The sequence below is a fragment of the Peromyscus californicus genome, unplaced genomic scaffold (assembly GCF_007827085.1).
Source record: "Peromyscus californicus insignis strain IS unplaced genomic scaffold, ASM782708v3 Scaffold_4__1_contigs__length_199733344, whole genome shotgun sequence".
NCBI classification, from domain to species: domain Eukaryota; kingdom Metazoa; phylum Chordata; class Mammalia; order Rodentia; family Cricetidae; genus Peromyscus; species Peromyscus californicus.
Window position 1 is genome coordinate 123,327,121 of NW_026294562.1, and position 25,754 is coordinate 123,352,874.

Consider the following 25,754-nt stretch of genomic DNA (forward strand, 5'->3'; position numbering starts at 1 on the left):
CATTACCACGGCTGAGGCTGATGTGACACACCAAGGTCATTCAGCAAGTGATGAATGGATATTTGATCTTGGGTGGTGGCTTGGCACTGACTCCTAGCACGAGCTACATATCTCGGTGGGAGAAGCTGAGGAAGTGGTGTGGTTAGTGACTTCCCCTTGCTGACCTCAGTGGTGCCCTTTCTTTGTCATTTTCTAGAAGGCAGAGAGGGGTGAAGGAAGGCTCAGGGAAATGGGATGGGCTTGTCTCAAGAACTCAGAGGAGGAGGAAGAATTTTCTGCCCTTTGGTGTGTGTGTGTGCGCGTGCGTGTGTGTATGTGTGTGTGTGTGTGTGTGTGTGTGTGTGTGTGTGTGTGTGTGTGTGTGTTTTGCCTGTCTTCCCGGTGACTGTTCATCATTCCTTTGGAGGCACTATGCTGTGTGGCAGTGAGTCCTGGAGGACTCAGATTAAAGGTGGGTGTGTTAGCCAGCACTTGTTGTGGGAGAGGCTGTGCAGCATGGAGGCCTGCCCAATTCCCTGGGCCCTTGGCGTTTCTGTTCCTTCTCCATGATGAACCCTGAATAAACACACACACACACACCACCACCACCACCACCACCACCACCACCACCACCACCACCATCACAGAAATAGGGGGGGGAGAGTGGGAGGAAGAGAGAGAGAGAGAGAGAGAGAGAGAGAGAGAGAGAGAGAGACAGAGACAGAGACAGAGACAGAGACAGAGACAGAGACAGAGACAGAGGTACACAAATGATTTTCCTAGCCAGGGCTCCCCAGAGGCTGCTTCCTAGACCCCTGGATGTGGAGGAGTGATATAAAGACAGAACACTGGAGATGAATCACCGCTGCAGAGATGACTGAGGAGAGTGTCAGCATCACCTGCAGGGAGCTGATGCCAGGGTGATGGAGAGGCCCATCAGCAGGGGCCCCACCAATCATTTTCTCTGGAGTCAACATGGGGGTGGTATCTGTTGATTTCTGCCCAAATCTGTAAGATTTCCATTAGTTCCAATCTCCTTCCAAAACATCCTTTTCCATGGAAGATGCATTAACCAGAGTCGCCTTTTCTTATGTGCAACAAAGAGCTTGCTAGACACAACTCCTATGCATAGAACTTCAGGGAGAGTGATTAGCCGATCACTTTTCCTTCCCAGTTCCCAGAATCCTCTAGGGTATGGCCTATATCATGAATTTTCTTGTCTCTTCTCTTATCTGCCTTTCTGAAGGCTCTCAGTCTCATTTGGAAATGTCTGTTGTCTGTCCCTGCAGAGGACATGCATGCTTAACTTGGCCTCTTGGGACCTCTCCTGGGGTATACCATGTCGGAAGAAGCCTTCAGCTAAAAGAGTAAGTTTTGCTTTATAAATCTGCCTGGAATCCCTGTTCTCTGTCCACTGACTCATTAGCATGAATGAGCCTTTTAACCTTCCCAGGCCTCAGTTTCCTCATCTGAAAAAAAGAGTAACAGCATCTTCCTCTGAGGGCTGGGGAAAGGATGAAATTTGAGCATCTCTTAACAAATGACTGGAGGCTGTGTGATCTCTAGGATCCTGCATGTGCAAACACAGAAGCCAGGGTGTGGAAGAGAGTCTAGACTTCTTTCCTAGCAACTAACCTGGTATTGTGAGAACTAAGCCAGTCTTGTGAGAACCCCATCAATCTGGTCCAAGCCTGTCACCTCCATTCTCTGTCTCACAATAGCCTCACTAGCTTATGAAAAACACGCTTCCAGCACAGGCAAGTCTGGGAGACACACTCAAACCATATGTGAACCGTAGCAAGTTTCTGGAATAGAACGGGGCCCTGGAACGAGGAAGCGAGGCGTTCAGGAGAGTTGGCATGAGGTGGGGAAGCACACAGGAGTCTTGACAGTTGTTCATCTGCTGCTGTTAGCAGTGGGGCCGTCACTCTCCTGCTGATTAATGCCTTATGTTCAGGACACCCTGACTACCCTGACCTTTCAGCTTTCCTAGGTCAGACTCTGATACCAAAGTACTTTGGTGTATTATTGTTATCATCATCATCATCATCATCATCATCATCATCATCACTGAGACTGTGGCTTGCTATGTAACTCCTGGTTCTCCTACCTCTATCTCCCAATTGCTGCAAATACAGGCACAGGCCACCATATCTGACTCCATGACCACTTTGGTAGAATGCTTGAGGTCTTGGGCAGGAAGAGTTTCTATGCATCAAACTTTCAAAGTAGAGGAAGCATCTGAGTTGCGTTCTCAGACTCCATTACTTTATAGTAAGGAGGTCACATCCACAAGAGTCTTGAAACACTGGGGTTTTGCTGCCTGGGGAGAGAACCTCTTTGCCACCACGTTGTTCTCTGGAGCATGCTGGAGGCCTGCACTCATCTATATGTGCATCTCCCCCCCCCCCCCCCCCCCCCCCTTACACTGTCCTGAGCAGTCCATAAACAGAGTGTATCTAACCCTCTTCCTCCCTTAGGAGAAGAATACTCCAAAGCAGCATCCCTTTCTTCTTCTTCTTCGTGCCCGTGGCCCCACCTCTGTTTCCTCCCTCTGGGTTATCTCACCGTGAGACTGTTGGAATGAACTGCAGTATGGAAGGCAGACATGTTCCTTGGAATGAATTCAGCTGATTGTTAGCTTGGGTTTAATAACTTATTTATCACATTCATCACAAATCTATCTCATAAATAGATTTCTTAGCTGAGCCTGCTAGCCAGGGCCAGACGCTTTTGAGATGTGGGGGAAACGATCAAATCCACAGCCACCACCCACAAAGTTCAGCCAAAGGAGGGGCTTAGACTGGTTGGGAGAGTGAGGAGAGAAGAAGTTGATATTGACAGCTTTTTGAGTGTCTCTTGGGTGCACAAGGCCGTGTGCCTCCCTCATCTCTCAGAGGGGGAAACAGGTTCAGAGAGGCTGCAGAGGTCACACAGGATGTGAATGCCAGTGCGTGGAACCCAAACCACGTCAGTCTGCCTTTGCAGACCATGAGAACCTTTCGGTCACAATGTAATTATGTTTCTGGAAATGAATTTGATGTGTCTGGGAAAAATTCATGAAGGGATGGGTTGGGGTTGAGGAGATGGCTTAGTGGGTAAAGTGTTCACCATCTAATGAGGTGTGACCTGCGGAGTTCAGCTGCCTAGAACACCTGTAAACTCTGCACAGCTGTGGCAGCCCACCTGCAATTATAGCACTTAGTAGGTGGAGACAAGGGGGTGGGGTGGAGGAACATTAGCTGAATCTGGGAGCTCTGGGCCTAATCGAGAGACGATACCTCAATGAATAAGGTGTTAGGCAATCGAGGAAAGTTATCTGATAACAAATCAGGCTTCCCACATACACACTAGCCAGCACACACCTGCAGCCACGCACATGCCAACATCCGTACACACGTATGCGTTGGACATATAGACACACATGTATCTCTCCTCTATCTTGAGCAAATGCCTTTTTTTTCCCCCGAGTTCCCATGAATCTTTCTCCTTCCCTGTGACCCCCCCTTTCTCTCTTTCACTTTTATGGCTTTTCTGGGGCATTGAATCTCGTGGGTTGGGGCCCACGCTGAATGCAGTGGCCCAGGCAGCCATTGCTCTGGTGCCAGAAGTGGGCAAGAAGCTGAGGCTGGCTGGCTGTCGGAGCAGAAGGGAGATAGGCCATTTCAGAGTTGGCCTCAGCTGCTCCTGGCTGTGACACCGGCTGACTGGTGCCTCTGGTTCTCTCTGGCCTGAGGATGCTGGCCACACGGAGGCACCTAGTGGTTCTATGATGGAGAACTTCCCACCTCACAGCTAGGCTTCAGAGAGCTCTGGGATGCTCTTGAGCTGAAACTACCCTGGTCCAGGTGGTGGGGAGAAAGAATGGGGACATCTGCAGTGAGCTGGGCACACTGAGCTATAACCCACGGAGTTAATTTTCTTTATGCCTCCAATATTCTAGGCTAGTAATTAATTCACTTGACAAGTGCTACTGTCTTCTAAAGGGGCCAAGTGAACCCTGAAATGATGGGATGAACATGACAGACGTGTTCAAGATCTTGAAAATATTAACTTGTAGTGGAAGAGAGAGACAGCCAGTGGACATGGAAGGAGCTAGAAGAAAACTCTGTTTTCACTTCCAAAACCCCCATTAATTTCCATCCACACTGGCCTTTCTACCCATTTCCCATGTGGTGTTAATTATCAGCAATTACAGATTACTGCCAGCATCAAAGATGACCGTGTGGCTGATCAAAGATTCAGGATTTGAACAAGACAGGCAGCTTCTAGCTGTATTTCAAAATTCGATGACACCGGTTCCCCAAGGTCAAAGACTCAAGCAGCTCTGTGTCTTCGGGACCATCCCCCGCCCTGTGCTTGGTGATGGCACAGTGTGTGGGTGACAATCCTTAGGGAGTAACTCAAGCTAATGTCCTATAATGGTGAGGCTTTTCTTTTTAGAATCGAGACTCAGCTAGCATTCATAGAATGCTCTATAGAATGACCAAGGGACATCGTGGCTCCTGTCTCCCGAGAGGCACCCACTCTGTTGTCGCAGTCAGGGTCCACACTGGCAGGAGCAGACCTTAGGGCCGGGGCTTGTAAGTCCAGTCCTGTAACTTCTATGTCATCCTGGTTAAGGTACGTAATCTTTGTGAGCTTCAGGGATCCCTGGGGAAGCGAGGTGCCGAGCCAAAGGGTGGAGTCTCTGTCTGGACATCTTGTCTTTGGCACTTAATCCTTGCTTTACTCTAGGTGGGAAGCTTATCCATGGATTTTTTATTTCTCTATCAAAAATTGAGCACAAAACACCTCCTCCTTTGAGTTTTTTTTAAAGATTCAATGAAAAATAAAAATTTCAAATGTAAACTCTATAAATGAGGTGGTCAAAAAGTAGCATTTGAAACTCTTCATTTAGAATGAAATAAAGTCTTTTAAGTAATTTATTACCCAGCTCATAAATGGTCACGACTTTACTGGAATCCTAGCAGTCATTTATGATGGATTGATTTTTTTTTTAATTTCATGTCTTTTCTCAAGCACATGACTCAGTAGCAAGTTCCATGGCTGGCTTCCTGAATGTGTCTTGACTTTGTATTCTCTCTTCATCTTCACAGCCATCTATTGTGACCACAATCGTCTCTCCCTTCAGTCTCTGAACACGTCCCAGAGTGCTCTGACATTCCTGACACTAAGAAGTGAGGTTGACCCTTTCCCTAGAACTGGAGAATTATGGGACTTCTTTGACCAGTTCCTCATAATGGAAATAATGCTATGTAGTATCTCACCCCATAAAAGCCTTCTCTAGAACATTCTCTCAATGATCCCTCTAGTAACTGAGCCATCATATTACAAGAAAGCCCCCAAATGCCATGTATATATGTCCCAGAGGACAGTTCCTGCTAAACCTAGCTTTTGCCATCCCCAGCCATTGGAGACTTCTTAGTTAAGATTCCAGACATCGTGAGATAAGGTGAGACATATACACTGGGCCCTTGCTGAACTTTGAACCCACAAAATTAGTGACCATAATAAAATTGCTATTGTTTGAATGCTCCTGAATAGGAGGTGGGGTGTCATGCAATGGTGGATGACAGAACACTCTCCCTGACAACTGCAACAGCCTCTCAGTTTGTCCTCTGATTCCATTAATATCCATCCTCACACAGTGGCTGCTGGGATCTCTTAAAAAATAAAAAACAAAAACACTAGTATGATAGCATCACCTTGACATGTAAAACCCTTCTAGGCATATTACTGCCTCAGCCCATGTGGTCTAGTCTCTGTTCTTAGTGGGGCATTGCCATCTTCCACTGGAGCTCAGATGCTAATGGGACACAAGAAACCCCTGCTTAGCTTTACTTTCCCACTTCAGGGGTCAGGCCGCATGTCCTGTGTCTATGTGAATACCAGGAACCCAATCTACTGATCCCAAGGCCTTCACAGGCAGTCATTAGTATCCTGGATCTTTTCAGCAATAACTTCTCTTTTGGCTTCTGGCTTTATGGTAGCTCCCTTCTTCCTTTGAAATGCAGCCATATTTTTAAAACACTATCAAACATTTCTGTGTGTTTGTCGCTGGAGGGGAGAGTTGCATCAACTTAATAGGCCATGTTGCAAGAAGAATACTATTTATAGGTAATATGATCGTGTACTTAACTCAAGAGAATCAGCTAAAAGGCACTTGGAAATGAGACCAGTTGGCAGGGTGGTCAGATATTAGATTTATAAACTCAACGGGCTTTTTGAGAAAAATAGTGCATTGAGCATCTTCTAAATCTACAGTGTCCTGAATACAGACGAAATCCAAAATTCTGCCAGATTAGGTCTGCTTGACCTTTCTTGTTCCTATCTAATTTCTTCCTTAAATGTGACCTTTGACTAAAGTGTCTGTCTCATGGTGGAAAGCTCTGTGCTTCTGATGGGTAGGAGTTCAACAGTTAAATACTGCAAAGCACTCTGTGGTCCAGGTTTTTTGTCTTCAGGCTTTCCCAACAAGGACATTGTGACGTAGTAAGAAATGTTTTTGTTTATTCAATTGTTAACCATTTTCTTACAGATACATATTGTACACTGAGCCCATTTGCCGATACCCTATTTCCCCTCCTTTTCCTTTTCTTGCCCCTCCTCCCATGAATTCTCTGTTCCTCTAGACCAGCGGTTCTCAACCTGTAGGTTGTGACCCCCATAGGGTGGAATATCAGATATTTACATTAGGATCATAACAGTAATAAAATTATGGTTATGAAGTAGCAACAAAATAAATTTTATGGTTGGGGTGGTCACCACAACATGAGGAACTGTATTAAAGGGTCACAGCATTAGGAAGTTTAAGAACCACCACTCTAGACAATTTCAGCTCTTCTCTTTTTAAAATATACACATGCATGGTTTTGTGTGACTTTGTGAAATCTAAAGACTCACACGTGAGGGAAAACAGATCGAAAGTGCACACATGCACACATATCTGTCTTTCCAAAACTAGCTTAACCACTCACTCATTTACTAGGAAATCTCTCCAGTTGTCTCCCTTCTCCTGCAAACAACATAACTTCATTCTGCTTCATAGCCGGAAAAACAAAAACAAAAACAAAAACAAAAAACAAACCCGTTTGTGTGTAAAAGTCACATTTTCTTTATCTACTCCTCTGTTGTTAGACACCCAAGCTGGTTAATAGGCAATGGTTTAATAAGTGAGACTAACTTCTGCTCAGAACATGAATAGAACTCACCTCTTCTTTTCACATTGAGCAGCTCTTAGTCAACTGGTGCATGCTGAAAGTGAGTCCACACAAGCTGGTGGTGGCTTACTGGAATAGGTTTAGGAAAAGGAACATGCCATTTAACGCTACCAGCCTGAGACTCTGCATTGGGATGAACGGGAAAAGTCCTCTGCATGAAAAACCCAACCAGAGTGTCTGGAGGAAGGGCTGCATGTACCTAGGGAACAAGGAATATGATGAAGTCACAGACACAAAACAGTGAGATAATGCCAAGTTCACGTCATATGCAGCTCCTGTAACAATGACCTGTATCTACTGATTCCCTTTTAAGGAAATCTCTATATCTGAGTTGATGCTGTAAGGAAAAACAAAACAAAACAAAACAAAACTCAAAAACCACAACTCTGAGCTTGACAAAGGGACTAAGTGCAGACTATTTTTTCCTGGTATTCCCATGTCAACAAGTCATTATTTTTTTCTTTGGCTCAATTTGATTCACAATTATGGACAATAGTTACTAGGTTCTTGGGTTTACAGAAATAGAATGGAATTTTTTGCTCATACATTGAATTGTGTGGAGATGGATGTGATCTCACTTTCCAACAGACAAGAGCATGGGAGAAGATTAAATAAAACATTTCAACGTAACCAAGCTACTCTTATAAATTTGCTTGTGTATTTGTGTTTCTTTATGCACCAAAGTCTTTGCAGGTCCAACAATGGATAAAAACATTTCATACTGTCCCTAAACTCCACTATAACTACTGCCACAAGTCTGCTGGGATTGGGAGAGAGAGCAGGGACAGCAGTATGTCCCAGGGAGATGATAGACAGATGCCGACTTGCTTAGCTGATCTGAGGAGGAAGAATTTTAAGCCCACAGTGGAAAAAAAAATCTAAGAACCAGTCAAATCTACACAGATTTGGGGATTGACGGCAGAAACTTTTGGAACTGGAGGTGGAGGGGTAATCAGGAGGACTGGTAGAGTGAGGCTTATGAAGCAGTTAGGAACGGGGAGCTACTGCTTAATGGGTCTAGAGTTTCTGTCTAGGATGACAAAAGTGGAAATATACAGTTTTGTCTTAGTCACTGTTTCTATTATTGTGAAGAGACACCACGACCATGGCAACTCTTATAAAGGAAAAACATTTCATTGGGGTGGCTTACATTTTGAGAGGTTTAGTCCATTATCATCATGGTGGGTCATGGTGGCATGCAGGCAGACATGGTGCTGGAGAAGGAGCTGAGAGTCCTACATCTTGGCCTGCAGGCAACAGGAAGTGGTCTGAGACACTGGCCATTGCTTCAGCATGTATGAGACCTCAAAGCCCATCTCCACAGTGACATACTTCCTCCAATAAGGCCATACCGATTACAACAAAGCCACACTTCCTAAGACTACCACTCCCCATGAGCTTATGGGGGCCAGTTACATTCAAATATGTTGTAGTGGTTGCACAACACAGAAAATATGATTCATGCAACTGAATCCTAACTATTAATGCTTAAAATAACATCTACATTGCATGTTTACGACACAATAAATATCATGAAACATCTAGAAATTTGTCTTTACACCATCCTCCATTCTTTCCTGTAGAGTAGGAAGGCCCTTCCACTCTGGCCATAACATGAGTGCTTTATTGCCTGGAGAAGTAAAAGATAAAGTCTGGGAACAGGGGCTATCAGGCATATTAAGTCAGTCCTTATATCAGGTGTCATAGAGGAAAGAGGGACAGAGTGACTAAATGTAAACTGGGCGCTTGACTTCCAGCATCACCCCATATTCCCACCATCCCTTCCTCTCCTTGAATCCCAGAATACAGACTAATGACTTCTTTAACAACAACAAAAAGATAACATAAGATAAAGCAACAACAACAACAACAACAACAACAACAACAAACCATGGGAATTTGACAAAACAAACATGGAAAAGAGCCTGTGAAAAGTCACAGAGAACACAGACTCATTCATTTGCATTCTCAGGAATCCCATAAAAACACTAAGCTGGAAGCCATAATGTATGTATGCAAAAGACTTGTAGGGTAAAAAGAGAGAGAAAAAGTATATAAATAAAATAAAATAAAAATAAAAATAATAGAAACCCTGTCTCGAAAACCCTCAAAAATACATAAAAAGAAAAAAATAAAAATAATAATATAAAAATTTTTTAAGTTAAAATAATATTTTAATAAAATGAAAACAAAAGTCTTTAAAAAAGGAAAAGCCCTGGCATGGTGTTATGAGACATGGAACCTCCAAAGATATCATTATGTTCATTTTCTGTTGGCCATCTCCTGCTGGGCATGCAGCCTACCACCTACCCTTAAGAGTAGTTTGTTTCCCCAGTGAGACTCCCTTGGAGGAAACTAAATTTTCATTTGCAAGTGGTTATCAATTGGAGATTGTTTCTGGGATAGGAATGGGGCATGTGTTTACTTCTCCTTTCAACTCTAGGACCCAGTCTGGTGAAGACCTGAGCTGGTCCTGTGCATGCTGCCTCAGTCTCTGTGAGTTCCTATATGTGTCAATCATGTTGACTTAGAGGGTCTTGTTTTCTTGATGTCCTCCATCCCCTCTGGCTCTTACATTCTCTCCTCCTCCTCTTCCACAGGGTTCTATGTGCCCTGAGGGGAGGGATTTGGTGGAGACGCTCTGTTTAGGGCTGAGTGTTCCAAGATCACTCACTCTCTGCATAATGTCTGGCTGTGGGTCTCTGTTCTTGTTCCCATCTGCTGCAGGAAGAAGCTTCTCTGATGATGGCTGAGCAAGGCACTGATCTATAGTATAGCAGAATGTCTTTAGGAATCATTTCATTGATGGTTTTTGTTTGTTTGTTTTATAACAGTAGTATTTGGATTTACCCTAGGTTCTTGGGCTATCTAGGCTCAGGTTCTTGGTCATCCAAGGAGTGTTGGGTATGGGTCCCATCTGGTAGAGTGGGCCTTCAGTCAAATCAAATGTTGGTTGGTTACTCCCACAAGCTTTGTGTCTCTACTGTACTAGCGTATCTTGCAGGCAGGACACCATTGTAGATTGAAGGATTTGTGGCTGGGTTGGTGTTTACATTTCTTCTTTGGTAGTGTTCAGCATACCTTCCAGTACCAAAGATACTTCACCAAAGGGGTGAAGGCTCTATGTAGGCACCAGCTGGATATCTTCATGTTCAATGAGTTGTGGAGGTATTGTCCTCAGATATGAGGGCTTTCCATCTGTTTGTGGAAAGTAACCTACAGTCTTGGCAACAGCCTGAGTTATTTAGGGGTTTGCATGGGGCCCCCTTGGCCAACAACTCAATTAGATAAAACCAGATCCTGGTACTGGAAGCTTCATTTGGTGACAAGAGGTGGTCAGCTGGGGCTCTGTTTCCCCATCATTTGGCAATTTCATTTAGATCCCCTTCATATATGTGCATATTTTAAGAAGTTTCTACTTACTGTATTGGGTTTCCATACTACTTTTCACATGGCTCTTAATTTTAGCTCTCTCCATCTCCCCACTGTCCCCCTCTTCCCTCTCCCTCTCCACTTGATCTTCCTGTTCCAGTCTCCCCACCATCATCAATCTAGAACCATCTATGTTTGTTTCCAGTTTCTGGTTAGGCAGACCAGTGACTTTGTAAGGAGAGGTAGAAGAATGCTCTGAGGAATTTGAATAGTTCAAAAAGAAAGGCTTAAAGAGATTTACGTTGAGGTTTCCTAGGAGACAGGGTGTCAACCATAGCATTGGATTGTTCAATTCACAGCCAAGGAGTCCCACAATAGGCTGAGAGTTTCCAAACTGGTCTTCAATATCTTCCTTATGGACCTGAGGTAAGTCTCCATTGTTAAAGGCTGAAATCCAGGCTGTGTTCCTCAACCAGCTACAGGCAGACAGATTTTCCCACAACAAGGACAAAAATAAAGATTTGAGAGAAACAAATAATGTCAACAAAAAGGCTTATGAATATTGTAATAGCCATACAGGGTGGTATTTCATCTGTGGAGTAAGAACGTGCTGCTATCAACTAAAGAACAGAGAAAAAATATACTTCTAGAAATTAAAACAGTGGTGGTAGAAATAAAGAACTCAACAGAGGAGCTAGGAAATAAGGTGAACAAAGTTCTCAGATACTATACCAAAAAGATAAGAAAATGGAAAGTAGAAGAAAATAAAATTATTAAAGTGTTTGACATAAGACTTTCAAAAAATTGAGTGATTAGCATTTCAAAAAATAAATAAATAGAGTGGACAAGGCAAACTCATCAATGAAATAATTTAGGGAAATCCCCCATAACTTAAGAATATAGAAATAAAACATAGCAGAACATTTCACCGTGAAATTTTAGAACACTGTTGTATTAGTTTTCTGTTTCTTTTTAATAGGTTGCCACAGACTTGAGTTGGTTAAATCAACATGAGTTTAGTACAGCACAATTTACGTGGGTCACAGTTGTAGACATGGCTTGGCTGCATCCTCAGCTTAGGGTTGCAAAAGCAACCTCACTAAAGCTTTGGGTCCTCTCCCAAGCCCATAGGAACAGAACTCACATTCTTGTGGGTGCAGGGCTGCAGTCCCTGCAATGGCTTTCTTTCTTGGGACAGCTTTTAGCTCCCAGAATTCCCTTCACCACAAAGCTTTGTTTACAGATCTTGTTCCAGCATGGCATCATCTTCAAAACCCCTTATGCCCTCTAAGACAGAGTCTTAATATTGTAAGTAGCTTCATGAATGCCCATCTCTTATCCTTCTCATGGAATTTAATCTAATTATTTCCTTGATTAATAGCTAGAAGCATATCCCAGTTTCTATGTGTATTCTAATTACACAGGGCTGTAACTAACTGGGGCAAGGGGTGTTACCTTGGAATTCTGCTCACTACAACTATGGAGAAAAACCCTGAAAAGCTTCCAGCGTGAAATAACTAGATTTATATGAATGGTAAGGAGTGGAATGGCTCAGACTTCTCAATGGCAATGTCAAGAGCTAGCAGATAACCAAGTGACATCATCAAAATTCTGAAAGGAAATGATTTCCTACCTCCAGTTTTATACCCATCCAAATAAGCTACCCGGTATGAAAATAGAATACACACATCTCTGGAAATAAAAAGTCTCAAATATTTACCACCCCCACACTCTTTCGCAGACAGCCACTGGAGATGATGTTGCATAAGCCACAGGCGTAGCTAATCAAAATGGAGATGGTTCCTCCAGGAAACAGAAAGCAAAGGGAATCTGCTCATGAGGGTACAGGGGAGAATCCATCAAGATGAGACTGAGGGACGTCTGAAGTGAGTGAATGTGATGGGCACAGACTTAGACAACTGGTCTAAGCTTTTGGTTGGACACAAAAATTCAACAAACAGTGTGATGGATGATTATTACCTCCAGAGGTCACAAAAATATCCAGGAATGGAAATGAAACCATGGTTTACTACAGGGCTTAGTTTTAAATAACTGTAGGTTCATTATGATGCAAATACTGAACAATAATCTGAGTGGATTGGCAAAAAATAAAGATAGAACTTTGAAAGGATGGTGTTATGGATGAAATTGTGTCCCCTCCCCGAAGGTGTTGAAGTCCTATTCTCTGGCATCTGTGAGTGTGACTCTCTGGATCGGAGTCTTTACAGGTGATCAAGTGTATGTGCATTGGTTTGGGAGAAGAAAGGGTTTACACTTCGTTTTCTTTAGTGGGGAGTTTGCTGGTCATTCCTATAAATTAGGAATCAGGAGGCACAGGATAAGCACAGTGTTTAGAGGCTCCCAGACAAATAGCAAAATGTCATGCAGAAGAGCTAAAGGCTGTTGCTTTGGGTCTGAGGATAATGGGGTAAGGAGAAGGAGGCTTGTTGGAGGCTAACGCTTATTTTTGGAAAAGCCTTTGAACCAGATAACTATTTATACCGTATGCACAGATTGATAAAAATAAAAGCTAAAATTTCCAATATATCAGCAATAATTAACTAGAAGCTATAACAGAGGAAAAAGAAATCCCATCTACAAGGGCAATAAAACCCGCATAGCCTGAGTAGGACACGTGCCAGGTCTTTATGGAGAGAACAGTCACGTTCTACTGAAGGACAAAGATAAATACAAACCGGCCTCTGTCTTAAGTAGTCACGTGGTGGAGGAAATGAGATGGAAACAATGTGCTGGTCAAAGGGCAAGGAGCCGTTGTTGAGGGGACCAGACTCCACTCCGGGGAGTCGGAGATGCTTCTGTGGGACAGGTGGATTTTCAATGAGAGTGTGGAATTCTAGGGAGAGTGGGGAGAACTTCCCAGAGGGTGACAGCCGACCTGGTGGACAGGTGTTTGGGCAAGAATAGAGACATTTTTTCATGGTGGAGCTGGTGGGGGTGAAGCTGGACAGTGAGGCAGAAATCAGGCTGTTAAAGCTCTGCACACAGTGGCAGCATCTCCTCCCTTCTCTCATCCATTCTTTCTTTGCTGTCTTCCTTTTCCCCCCTCTTACCCCCTCCCCTCGCCTCCTTTGGGATAGGGTCTCCTGGAGCCTAGGTTGGCCCGGAGCTCCCTTTGTAACTGAGGATGACCTTGAACTGCTGATCCTCCTACTTCTACCTCCCAAGGGCTGGGACTACAGGTGTGAGCCATCAGACTTCATTTTATGTAGTACTGGTGACTGAACCCAGGCCTTTGGGCATGTTAGGCAAGCACTCTACCAACTGAACTATTACATCCCCAGCCCATTTCATTGAATAGTTATGGCTGCATTTAAAAGATTTCAAGTGAAAGAGTGAGCCAGAAGAGCCGTATTAGCGGCTGACCAATAAAAGATGTCAGTACAAACAGATGAAGCCACCACCTTGGCAAGTCTTCACGCGAGGCTCTCTCAGGACACTGTTGTCAATATTTGCTGTAACAAGAACCCACAGCCGGGGTGGCTCAAGCAGAAAGTTGTTTCTTACTGTTCTAGGGGCTGGGACGTCCAAGTTCAATTGAGCTTGCGATTCCGTTGTCTGGCAAGAGTTCTTGTCCTGATGTTCAGATCTCCATCTTGCCTTGCGTCCTTAGAGGGCAGGAAGCAGACAGGGAGCCGGGCACTCACCCTCCACTTCAGGCTCCACCGTCATGATCGAATTACTTCCAAAGACTCTCTAGCTGCCATCCTCTGAGGGCAGGGGCTGGTTAGGAGTCCAAAACATGAATTTTGGGAGGGAGGGCAGGCACACACTTTCAGCCCCTGTTCCTTGATCACCATTGTGAACCTTAGTCAGCCACGGTCGATCCAGGGGCAGTCATGAAGATATTAACCCTACCTGAGGAGATATGCTTCACAGAGGATTTCCATCACTGGCACCTCCAGGAGAGGCCAAACCCAGGCTCTAATCTGCGAAGGCATAACCATTCTACCTCTCAGAGCTGATAGTTTCTGCGTGTCATGAGTGTGCTTAAAAACTTGACGCTGAGTTTTACTTGTTCTAGTAAAAGCATAAAAGCAGATGTGTTGATGAGGGCAGCTTCCAGAAGCTCCCTTACAAGCACTATTTTTCCCCCTTTTCTCTTTACTGCTGTCTCTGAATACAGAGGTGATGGCTGGAGTTTAGGCAACCCCATTGCCTCATGAGGCACACAGATTACTGACAGTGGAGGTTCTGGGAGAAGCTACTTGGCTTACAGATTATTTGGGGTGCAGAGTTGCTGTATTTCCTTGGACTGCTAATCTCTGGTTATTTTTTTATTTTAGAAATACATTTCTATCTTAAGTCATTGTTAATTTTGGACTTTTTCTATTACTCATATCTAAAACTAATCTTAGAAAACAGAGCATGCAGTGGGTACACACAGAAGTAAGATTTAACCTATTAAATATAGACAGGGCTGTCTTTGGAGAATGAGGGCGATGCAGGAAAGTGTAGGGTAAAGTGAGGCAAGATCGAGAAGGGAAGAGTAGAAACCGTCCAGGAGACTCTCAGGTACATACAATGAGAAAATCAGATCCTGACTGGGTCTGCATGCTCCATCCTTGTACCTGAGTCAAACCAAACTTCCCCAGCTCTTTAGTGATGTGAAACTAAAAATTCACACCGGAGCCTTGCTGGGTCCCACAGCTTGTTCAAGGCCAGCCTGGTCTACAGAGTGAGTTCTAGGAAAGGCGCAAAGCTACACAGGGAAACCCTGTCTCGGAAAAAACACCAAAAAAAAAAAAAGAAGAAAAGAAAGAAAGAACAGATGAAGGGATGCATGTGATGAGAAAGTAGAAGCAGACACTAACTGGGGGAAGGGAGCCAGTTGGAGACAGGAGCAGAAGTGGAGGTGGGCAGTGGGGTAGACGAATGAATGAAAACAGAAATATAATGGCACATATGCGTGAAGAGGCCATGATGAAACCCACTGCTTTGTGTGCTAACTTTAAATTTTGATTTAAGTAGAGAAATAGAACAGGTTAAATTCCTTGCTGGTCTATTTGTAAGCGCCGAGGGGTCGGGGAGTATTTGCTCTCAGCCAGTCCTTTGACCCTTAAGACCAGCAAGTGCGTTTCTTTTCCTTAATGCCCATTTACAGCTCATCTTTCTCCAGAGATCAGCTCAGCTTAAGATAAGTCCCTACTTTCTCCACACCAATCCTGTGGCGTGCTCCCGTCACCCGGAGAGCCAGACAGCCAACCCCTTCCAACACATGTACCAAGAAGGTTCAGAGCCAATAACCCTGCCCTAGATATGAACCCAGAGCCATCTCCACCCCACCTCGGCTTCTTTGACTTCTGTCATATCCTTGGTGGCTTCCTTTCCTGGCGTCTCACCAACATCTTAGACTTCAAAATTTTGTTTTGCTTATCGTGGCTCGGCATCCCCATTCCTTCATAGATGGACAGTTCCTCATGGGTGGGCGGGGCCTACCTCTGTCTATTTCCGTTTAATGCTCCCAGGAGCCAGCACGATGCTTGGCTCAGAGTCAAACCTCCGTAAAATGGGTGCCAGGCGAATGAATGTTTGGGCAACAGCACTTTCACCACACTCTGCTTTAGGTCCTTGAGCACAGCCCCTGTTTTCTCCTGAGGAGTGTGTGGCTCATAGCCAGCCTGTGTGGGGGCTGATCTTGTCACCCCTTGCTCTAATGTTTCTGTGCGTGCCCTTCTCCCTCCGTTCTTGCGGATCGTCATGAGCAGTGTGCGAGCAGCCACCTGCTGCTGAGCACTTTGACCTTTTGAAGCACGCCTCCTTTGGGAATGAATCACACAGCTCAGCAGTCACATTTCCCCAGCACGGTTAAGCTTTCATTATCTCTACTTTGAATCCCAACACAATTGTACCCTTTCATGCCGTTGCTTCCCTGCTTGGTGGATACAATGGGATGAACAGTATTTGCAGAACGATGCAAAAGAAGGTAGAACTCCCGCCAGACTGCCGCCACTTAGTAACTTATCAAGGACTCTATGGTTCAGACCAGCAGGACCCCTCCAGCCCCCCCCCTCTTCATCTGTCCCCATCTGTTGGTGGGAGGCCAAATTGGTGTGATTTTTATAGTGTAACTTTGAATTTGTTTGTTGCATCTCTAAAAGTTATAACTTGGAAATTCATAAGAAGAAAAGTCATTTTTTTAAATCTATAGTTTGCTATATATAACTATAACTATAACTATATCTATATCTATATATATCTCCAGACTATTATCTCTTAATCTCTTCTCGTAGTAGGAATTCAAAATTCATATGTACTCCTTTGTGCTGCATTCTTCGTTTCTGGCGACTGGGGAAAAGCTCACCGGGCCGCTGTTAAAGTTCACTTTATGTCGCCCTGTGCTCTGGAGAGTGTTAATAGGTGTCCCACCTAGATGAACATCTGTGATAATATAAATACAAGAACCCTGCATACCCTGCTCTGTCACGTTCAGAACACCATCTTCATTTGAAAGGCTTTTTTTTTTTTTTTTTAACTACTGTCCTTTACCACTTAACTTGTTTAGCCCAGTGTTTCTTAACTTTGCTCAACAGCACCCCTCCCACCTTACAGCATACGCAAGTTTATGATATTTTTATAGAAATGCTGAGATACATATTTATCTCGTAGATCACAGATGTTTCTTGGAACCAAGACTTGGTCCCAAAAGGGGGTGAAAGCATCCTCGTAGCTCACCTGACAGACTGCTGTGCACAGCTCATTTCAGCCCTGGAGCACAACACTCTACAACAGCGCAGCCCCGGAAGACAGCATTTGCCTCACTTCTAGAGAGGGCCCTCACATTGTCTAGTTCAGGGGTGCTCAACACCTCTTCCCAGCAGGTAGTGCTTCGCCTCTGTAATTATCGCAGTTTGTAGAAGAGAAACATGAGAAGAAGATTCTAGCAGTTTCAGGGAGGCTTAAACACTTGTTTTGGTGTTTGAGTAGGCTCATCTTGGCTTCTGCTTGTCTTAACATGAGTAAGAGATTATTCACAGTGTGGGTGTGGCAGCTCGGGAGGACATCAAGTCCCGAGTTTCATGTGTTTCTTTACTTGATGCCTATCTTATGCATCCAAATGAGAAAGACGTTCCAGTGTCTCTTCGGGGAGATCAGTCTGGGAAGACTCCTATGGCTGGGTCTTCCTTAAACACTAGTCATGGTATCAGCATTCCAGGGTATGTTTGCGGGTGGGGGTGGAGGTGGGGAGACGGCTGGAGTTGGTGAGTTGTGAGTTGTTAGGAAAAAAAAAAAAAAACCTACTGTTTAGAATGTAGAACCAAAGGAGCCAAACTCAGAGAACCTCTGAGACTCACCCTTGCTTGATCGTTAGCTGTGAATAACCTTGAGCCCGATCGGAGTTTGAAGCTCTCAGTCTCTAGCTACCCCCAGGGGCATGGCAGGAAGTCAGGTGACTGTGTGGGTATTGCAGTGGAAGCTCTTATTTTTGTCATTCTTCCGAAGGCTTTCAGAGCATCCTCTCTATTCACAGAAGCGATCGGCGTCAGTCCTTGAGGTACTGCTACTGCCAGTTGGCCACAGAATGACTTGCTTGATTCAATGCTCAGTATCTCTTCTCAACACGCTCTTTTAAAAAGTTCGACTTCTAGTTTATGAGCGAACTAATAATAGTGGATGAATCAAGAGGGATGACCTCTGGGTGTGTTCAATTCCATGGAGACTATTTTTGGAAATTATTGACAACTTCCTGTCCTTGGGTTGGTCTTTGGCATAAAATACCTTAGATATGGGTTTCTAAGGATGTGGTCCAGTTCTTTCTTAAGAGGCTTCTGTGCTGTTATCAGAGTAAACAGTGGTAATGTCTTTGCCAACTCGCCCATTTATAAAGCAGCCTTCCTCAGGACTTAGGGTGGCACCTGATAGTGACTGAGTTCAACCAGGCTTTCTTAGTAAATCAAGATAAAACTGAACCCAGGCATCCCATCGGAACACCTCTTTCTCTTTTTTTCCCATTACCTTGCTTTAATTTTTCTTCATAGGACTTAGTACCATCTCCATAATATGTGTAGAAATTTCGTGTTTGCTTATTATAAACCACTAGCTCTCAGGGGGTAGGAGTCTTCCTTTTGTTTATCATCAAATCCCAGAATCTGGATGGGAAAAAAAATCTGGAAATAATCATGGGGTATAAGAGGCACTTAAAAATTAAATGGAGTATATGGGAGCTCAAATGACATCATCATTTACCTTTATTTTTTCACTCTGCCCTTCTCTGTTTATTTTCATACTCTGGATTACCTCTTCTGTTGTGGAGGCAAGAGGTCTTCCATCAGAAAGAGAACTTTCATTCAGTAGAATCAGCCTTTGCTCACTGGCAAGCACAGGTCATCTGAAGCGTGGCCAAGAAGATGGACTTGGCATTAGCAAACCAGCGATTCTGAAGAGGATGCAGCCTGGGCATGTGTAATAAGACACCTCAACTCCAACATTACTTTATTAATTTCTTTCAGCTGCATGTTATCAACTGTGCCTCACCAAACTCCAGGAGGAAAGTAGGAGAGATATTGGCATTCCCGCTGTACAAATGAGAAAATTGAGGGAGAGTGGGCTTTGCTAAACAATTTGGAAGCAGGGGGGTTCCCACTGGATCTCAAGTGTTCTTAGATAGATAGTACCCAATTCTATAAATCATATTATCTGCCAGGATGGATTAACAAGGAAGAAAATGACAGCTGCATGTCTTTACAGAAGGGGGCAAGAAAGTGGCAGATTTCTCTCTCTCTCTCTCTTTCTGTCTCTGTCTCTCTCTCTCTCTCTCACACACACACACACAGATTAATAGATAGGTAGATAGATAGACAGACAGACAGATAGAGAGGCACACACATGCTTATGGTTTTACTTCTCTGATTGATAACTTGATTTCTCAACTCTTTGGACATGAATGGTGTTGGACATGAATGGTGTTGATGAATACATGGAGAATGAGGACTCAGAGTGGTGTGGAGAGTGGGTGGCAGTAACAGGGCAGTCCCGGAGCCTGATGACCTGAATCTAGAAAGAGTAAGTGACATGTATTTAAACAATTCATAATCCTTTCTGGGGAGCCACACCAAAGGATGAACTCCAGCCTCCTGTGATGTAGACATTTCTACAGCACCAATGCTTTGGGGGTGAGAGGGGCCTCAGGAGCGTCTGTTCCCATGAATCCCACCACTGTTCATAGCCCAGGGAGCCAAACTCTTAGCACATCATGGCTCTTTCCTCTCCCTCTTTAGTTCCCCTCGCTCCCAGGGACTGGATCTCCTTCTTGCAGATTGAGTCTGACTAAGACTTATCACTCCGGTATTTCACACTTGAAGAACTAGGATGGCAAAGGGTAAAGTTCAAGTTCAAGAATTCATGCTGATAAACAGCAAGGTGGAGTCTTTTTTTAAAAAAATTATTTTTAACCTTTAATGTGTATTTTTATTTCTAATGTGTATTGGGTATTTTGCCTGCATGCAAGTCTGTGTACCATGTGCATGCTGTGCTCTTGGAGACCAGAAAAGCATGTCAGATGCCCTGGGACTAGCATTCCAGATGATTGTGAGCTGCCGTGGTGGTGTTGGGTCCTCTGAAAGCACAGCCAATGCTCTTAACCACTGAACCATCTCCCCAGCTCTCAAGAGATGGAATATCAAACCCAGACATTTAGGACTGTTTCTAACTTGGAGTTATTTCTAGTAAATTGGTCTTAGCCTTGACTGGATCCCACCCTTGAGGCTCGATGGAATTGGCTTGAGGTGTGGCTGAGGTAGCTGGATGCATGCATCCATGGTTGGCAAACCGCCAGGCTATATACCACTGTTAAGCTGTGGGGTGATATGCAAAACTGTTATTTGTTTCAAGGGTGGGGTTAAAGCAAATTAGGTTATAGGAAAGATCTAAGGATGATAGGTGTACTCACTGCTTTCCTCGTTGTTATGACCAAATGCTTGAAAAGAAGCTGCGCAAGGAAGGGGTTATTTGGTTTACAGTCTTTTTTGTTTGTTTGTTTTTTGTTTTTGTTTTCCAAGACAGGGTTTCTCTGTGTAGCTTTGTGCCTTTCCTGGAACTCACTTTGTAGACCAGGCTGGCCTCGAACTCATAGCCTGCCTCTGCCTCCCAAGTGCTGGGACTAAAGGTATGCGCCTCCACCGCCCGGCTTTGGGCTTACTGTCTCAAGGACGACAGTCCATCATGGTTGCAGGAATATGAGGTGGCTGGTCATGCTGCATTCTCCATCAGAATTTACCCCAGATAGGGCACAGATTGAGAAAACAGTTTAGCCCAAGCCTAACTTTGTAAGCCCATGATTTTATAGGCATCACTTAGAAGGATATGGGTAAAACAGCAGCAACATTGCCAGAAAGTCCGCCCCAGCGTAGGAAACGGTCGTGAAGGCTGCATCCCTGGAGTCCCTCTCTGGTGTGAAGATGGCCCAGCCAGCCAGAGTCTCCCCTCTTGAGCACTGCTGCTTTTATAATTTTGAAGAGTAGGCATGTGAGTCTTCTGTCTTCCCGGGCCTTGGAAGTGTCATGCACTTTCTGGGTTCTCTGAGCTTCTTTCTTCCCTCCAGGAGGGAACTTTCTTACTCAGAGACAGCTGCAGGACAGCTGCCTTCTCCCTTCCTATCTCTTTGCTCAGCCCTGGATTCTCACCAATGGCTGGTAACACCTACATTCAGGCTTATCTCCTCAAGTTACCTCCCTGTGAACACCCTCACAGACACCCGGAGGTGTGTCTCCTAGGTGGTCCTAAATCCAGGCGAGTTGACAGTGTAGATTAATCACCACAATGGGAGGACAGGCTGCATTCCGTATCTTCCTAGGAGCCGCCTGGATGGGGAAATCAGCACTGGTTTTCTTAATGCAAACTGTGGTGGGTACAGGGCCGCTGTTCCCTCATGAAGCTTTTTGGCAAATCAGAAAAATGTCTTCTGTAAGACGACTCAAGGCTGTAAGTGTCTGGAATGGCAAGAAGATGGTCACTTAGTTGTGAATTTAAAAAGAATCTCTTCTGCCTTGAAGGATAGAGCCCTATACCAGGAGCACAGTCTAGTGAACAGAACAAAGAATTTGTGTCTCCATTTTCCACCTGGGATGGTTTCTTATGCAGTGAATAATCCGCATATGAATTATAGCAGTTTTTAGGTAAGGAAGCCCGAACACCTAGACATTTCATTAGATTAGAAGCTGAGTGTCTGGCATTTGGCTGTCCTGCCTCACCTTGCTGCTCAGTACATCTCCAGTATGTGTGGGTAATGCAAATATGGCCCCAGCACCCCACCCCATGTCCTCATAAGGAGAAAATGGTCTGTAGAACCTGTGGAGAGCTCTCTTGCGGCCGGGAAAAGCTGACCACCATGAAGCATATTTCCTCAGACTTAAGAAGTCGGACTTAAGAAAGAAGGAAAAGATATCCCTCTACAGCATGGGACTTAGAAATAACATGATGCGAGAGAACTGGAAGTCTGTCAAATGCAACTCTTAAAATGGTTTTGCTTTAAAAAAAAGTTTTTTCTTGTTATGAAAGCAATCTGAACTAATTGCAAGAAAGTGTAAAAAATAGAAATGAGTCCAAAGAAGAAAGAAGTCACTTGAAAATTGACTACTCAGAATAACTGCTAGCCATTCTCTGTTTGTCCTGTCCCGAGCTTGCTATACTTGTGGAGCCACTTAGAATACATTTATACCTGGGACTGTTTTGTAAACTGCGTTTTAATGTAACGGTAGTTTGTTAATATTTTCCGTGTAATTAACTAGTCTTCTACCTTGGTATTTTGACAGTTGCATAGTAATTTGTTAATTTATCTAATAATACCATTATAATTTAATCAATCTTTATTTTGGAATTTACATTATTCCCCTTAAAATGTTATGCATGGGGTTTGAAGAATTTTGTGTGTGTGTGTGTGTGTGTGTGTGTGTGTGTGTGTGTGTGTGTGTGTTACAGGGGATTGAACCCAGGGCCTCATACATGCTAGGCAAGTACTCCATCATTGAATTATATCCTTAGTAGCCTTATTTATTTATTTGTTTATTTTTGTGTATGTATGCTGGTGGGAGTCCACGTGTGCACATGCATGTGCAAGTCAGAGGTTAATGTCAGGTGTCTTTTTCAATAACTCTCTACTTTATACTTTGAGGCAGGGTCTCTCAGCTGTACCTGGAGTTCGCCAATTCTGTTACTCTGACGAGCCAGCTTGTTGGGGTGGTATCTCCTGTCTCAGCTTCTCAAAGTGCTGGGATTACAAGTGGACGACCATTCCTGCCGAACAGTTGTGTGGGTGCTGGGGACCCAAACTCTGATTTTCATGCCTGGGTGGCAAGCATTTACCCAGCACTCCCTTTGTCTCAGTGTATTTTCTACTGCTGTGAAGAGACACCATGACCATGGCAACTCTTACACAGGGAAACATTTAACTGGGGCTGGCTTCTATTTTCAGAGCTTTAGTCCATTTTCATCATGGTGGGAAGCATGGTGGCAGGCAGGCAGACATGGTGCTGGAGAAGGAGCTGAGAGTGCTACATCTGGATTGGCAAGCAGCAAGAAGAGCTAGACACTGGGCTTGGCTTGATCATTCGAAACGCCAAAACCCACGCCCAGTTCTTCCAGTAAGGTCACACTTCCTAATAGTGCCACTCTCTGGTGACCAAGCATTCAAGTCTTGCTGAATTGTCCAGGCTGGCTTTTGTCTTGTGGTCCTCCTGCTTCAACCTCTCTAGTAGCTAAAATGACAGCCTACGTGAACAACTAATGTACAGTTTTTGAATGTTAATTTGCCACATGCATTAAGATTCTCTGGAGAAACAGAACCTATAAGATATAGATAAATACAGAAGAAGAGATTTATTGTAGGAATTGGCACATGTGGTTATAGAGGCTGAGCATCCCATGGGATGCCATACTCAAGTTGAAGAACCAGGAAAGTTATTGGTATAGTTTGTTTTTTGAGTCCCGAGGTCTGAGATCTGGGGAATAGGGAAGGTGGGGGCTTCTGTTGTATAGTCTGGAACCTGAAGGGCTAAGACTCAGGAGTCAGGAGTTCTAGTTTTCAAGGGCCAAAGCAGGGGTATGCTCGAGTTCCAGAAGAGACAGTGCATCCACCCTTCCTCTGACTTTTGTTCCTTTCAGGCCTGCAGAAGGGTCTGGAGCCTGTTCACACTGCTCAGTGTGGCTCTGCTTTATTCCTTCTGGGTCAAACATGAAGCTCTTCTAGAAACAACCATACTCAGAAACCTTGCTTTACCAGCTTTATGGACATCCCTTGACTTGGTTGAATTGACACAGAATTAACTAGCATACACCTTCCTAATCAAAGTCTTAGAAGTGACCTTAAGGTCAGATATATTTTGAAACAAAGACTGTGCCACTTCCATCTTATACCAGCAATGGATGAAAATTCGAGTTCCTGGAAGCCCCAGCGCTATGGGTCCGAAATTGCTGAGATGTAGCCATTCTTCAACTTAGGGAGACCTGAGATTTGAGACCTTGGGCAGATTGAACCTTGGAAATGGGAACTCCCCAAAAGCTGAGTCTGTGAGACTGCTACCACACATGAAGAGTTCTAATTTTTTTTTTTTTTTTTTTTGTCTCCCCAGGGGCTGAACTCATCACCAGACCAGAGACGAAGATGTCCCAGGCTGCGTTCATTCTCTGTGCACACCTGGCTGCCCAGCAATGCTGCGTGCTCAGTGGGAGGGAAGGATAGAGCAGGGTGGACTTGCCTTTGTAGAAGAACAAAAGGAGCTGGAAGGACGCAACCAGCTCCCTCCCCGGGATTGCTGGGTGGTATCCAGTGCTTTGCCAAATGAGGAGGGTGCGGGGTTCTTTTCTTAGAAATCTCTTTCTTCTTTTTGGGCAATAAAGTTGAGGGTTTTTTTTTTTTATCATAAATTATTGTGTGCTCACTAATGAAAGCCTGGCAGGTACAGGAGTATGATGTCACCATGGTCCCACCCCTCCAGGACAAATGTTGGCCCTCTCTTTCCAGGCATATGTGAGGGAGCATTTGTTTATAGCTGTCCCTTGTAGCTGTCTAAATTATTGTATACCCCCTCCCCATTTTCCTTGCAACTTCAGAGTTTCAATCATTATTTTTTGATGATTTAGTTTTCAGTTGTGTGGATGACCCAACACGTACTATCTAATATCACTTGCTATTTTCACTATGGTTTCCATTTTGCAGATGAGGAAACTGATGCCCATAGGCGTTACCAGACTTGCCCAATATCACAAGATAGGTAACAAATGCAACTAGCACTTCATCCATTCCATCCATTATTCAGTCATCAAACATTTATAGAACATAAGGCCTTTGGGAGGCAAGCACATGCTTCCTGCTCATGTAATGTTTATAACTCAGTGGGTAGTGCAGTCTTGTAGAAGTGTTTACCGTGCTTTGGTACCATCAGAGTCCAAAGAGGAGGCACCTAGCCAGCCTGAGGTCCACAACATGGAGGAGGTAACAATGAAGCTCAGACTTTTCTGGAAGAGTGGAGTTGGGCAGGGAAGTAAATGGTGAGAGGTGGGTAGAGAGGGCAGCTCAGGGAAAGGTCCAGAGAGGTAAAGAGACAGGCAGTGTTTTAGGGACCGGAGGTGGAGACAGTTCTGGTTTGTGGGTGGAGATTATCTCCTAATTAGCTTCTATTTTGACCTTACCCTAAAAGCAGTGGGTAGACAAGAGATTTACAAAACTCCTTAGGATTTTGGAATGAACCCTGATGGCCATGTGGGGTGGACTAGGGGACTGGATCTATGGAAACGAGTGGGGTCAGGATTCTGATAAGTAATGTTGGGGCCCTCCACTGACTGACGCAGAGCAGGTGGGGTGGAAGGGAAGGCATCGATTTAAGTTGTCAGAGACAGGAAGCAGACATGAGTCTGTGGAGTCCATGCAGAGGTCAGGGTTCTGTGAATGACCTCTGAGGTTGGGCTACCATGAAGACGCGGGGAACGTGAGTTCTGTCTTGGAGTTCCTTCATGGATTTGTTTTGAGGGGCCTATGAGACCGAGAAGGTACTGCGCAGAAAGAGGTGAGAAGTCTAAATAGGGGCAGATTAGGAGCCATGGGGTGGGGGTGGGAGACTAGAAGTGATGCTCGAAGCCTGCAGGAAGATGAGTCCTAAGCAGGAAAGGTGCAGAGTGACTGTGCAGTCAACTACGGCCAGGAGCGAACCGTTCCATGAGTCCTGAGAC

At 44.5% G+C, this 25,754-nt stretch overlaps 1 long non-coding RNA gene across 1 annotated transcript in view; it reads left to right on the forward strand.

The window, feature by feature from the left end:
• Window positions 1-24,504, forward strand: part of LOC128094734 (uncharacterized) — a 50,978-nt gene extending 26,474 nt beyond the window's left edge. The window contains exons 2-3 of the long non-coding RNA XR_008213038.1: window positions 1,269-1,346; window positions 24,158-24,504. This is a non-coding gene — a long non-coding RNA (uncharacterized LOC128094734). The remainder of the gene's footprint in view (window positions 1-1,268; window positions 1,347-24,157) is intronic.
• The last annotated feature ends 1,250 nt before the right edge of the window (window positions 24,505-25,754 follow it).